The sequence below is a fragment of the Propithecus coquereli genome, unplaced genomic scaffold, assembly GCF_000956105.1.
Source record: "Propithecus coquereli isolate 6110/MARCELLA unplaced genomic scaffold, Pcoq_1.0 Scaffold114, whole genome shotgun sequence".
Classification (NCBI taxonomy): domain Eukaryota; kingdom Metazoa; phylum Chordata; class Mammalia; order Primates; family Indriidae; genus Propithecus; species Propithecus coquereli.
In genome coordinates, this window is record NW_012135414.1 from 3,458,628 (window position 1) to 3,460,518 (window position 1,891).

A 1,891-nucleotide genomic window follows, 5' to 3' on the forward strand; every position below is an offset into this window, starting at 1 on the left:
TGCTTTTCTCCAAACTTAAAAACTTAGTAAACTCACTGGGGGGCTCTTGAAGGGAATTGCAGTAATTGCCAATCATTAGCTACTTATCCCTAAATGAACTTGAAACTATTTTTCTCAGTTACAAACAGAAACAACCCCTCTTAAACTACTTTTTAAAAAAAAATATGGGTATAAGTCACATTATTGGTATCTCCAAATCTACATATTGCTTTAAGAATCCCATTTAAGTATCACATATTCTAATTCCTTTGCAGCTGTTGTTTTAAGCAGTTGTCTGGTATCATTTGTCTTCTGTTAAGATCAGTAGTCTATAGATAGAATCATCCCTAGAATTTGAAGTAACAAATTCTCTCGTAGGGAGAAAAGTGTACATTGTTCACTTTTTAAACTCTCACTAATAGTACTGGATTTCTTGTGTTCTTGGTGACCTTACGCCTAACATGGGGTACAGAAACATTTTCATGAAAATTGATTGTAAATGCTTCATTTTTATCACTTTCTAATGGTACAGTAGGCCCAATGACTTGTTAGTAACCTCTTAAAAAGTGATCATTATTAGTAGTTGTCTATAGCTAGATAGGTTGGGAGGAAGTGGAGAGTTACTACTAATGGGTACAGGGCTTCTTTTTGGGGTGAAGAAAATATTCTAAAAGTGATTGTGGTGATGGTTGCACAACTCTGTGAACATACAAAAAGCCATTGAATTATATACTTTAAAGGGTCAATTGTATCTTTTGTGAATTACATATAAAGCTGTTTTATATATATATGTTTTTAAAGTGATCATTGGCACAGTTTAGTGGAACTCAAATGAAGAAATATGTCTTGGCAATCAGGAGATATTTTAATCCTTGTATTTTCATACTACTTCTACAATAATGAAATTAAAATTTCATTTTCCCTTTGGACTTCATACATAGACAAATTTAAAAGATATAGTTTAATGCCTGCTGACCCTCCTAGGTAGTCCCTCACTTCCAGAAACAGTAAACATTTAAAACATATATAATTGAGCAAGTAGAGGGTGGAAAACAGTACGAAGTTTGAAAAGGCCACTAAGGTTTAGCCTACCAAAGCTGTGTGACCTTGGGTGAGTCACTTACCCATCCAGAGCAACGTAAAGAAGTATGTATTGGGGCCAAGTGCAATGGCTCATGCCTGTAATCCTAGCACTCTGGGAGGCCAAGGTGGGAGGATCGTTTGAGGTTAGGAGTTTGAGACCATCCTGAGCAAGAGTGAGACTCCAGCTCTATTAAAAATATTAATAGAAAAATTAGCTGGATACAGCGGCATGTGCCTGTAGTCCCAGCTACTTGGGAGGCTGAGGCAGGATCACTTGAGCCCAGAGGTGGAGGTTGAGTAAGCTGTGATGACACCACTGCACTCTAGCCAGGCTGACAGAGTCTCGCTCTTTTTTTTTTTTTCTCGACATGGTAACTCTTTGGATTGCTCTGTCTTAAAAAAAAAAAAGTATGTTTTGGACTAAATCATGAGTCTCAAACTTAAATGCCCACAGGGCTAACCAATTAATGTAAATGAATAAAGTTGGTTGATACAAAGGAACCAGGAGCAAGTGGGACCATGGGGTATAGAAGACTATGCTCTTCTCCAGAGGACAGCCACTACTCAGTTTTGGTTTGCTGTTGCCTTATCTAACTGTGGGCACAATGTAACTATATGTTTTAATTTTCAAGAAAAGCAGGAACTAGGTATTTTTAATTGCTCCTGATTTTTAAAAAATTTTAAACACTTGGCCAGGCGCGGTGGCTCACGCCTGTAATCCTAGCACTCTGGAAGGCCGAGGCGGGCGGATTGTTTGAGCTCAGAAGTTCGAGACCACCCTGAGCAAGAGCGAGACCCCGTCTCTACTAAAAATAGAAAGAAATTAATC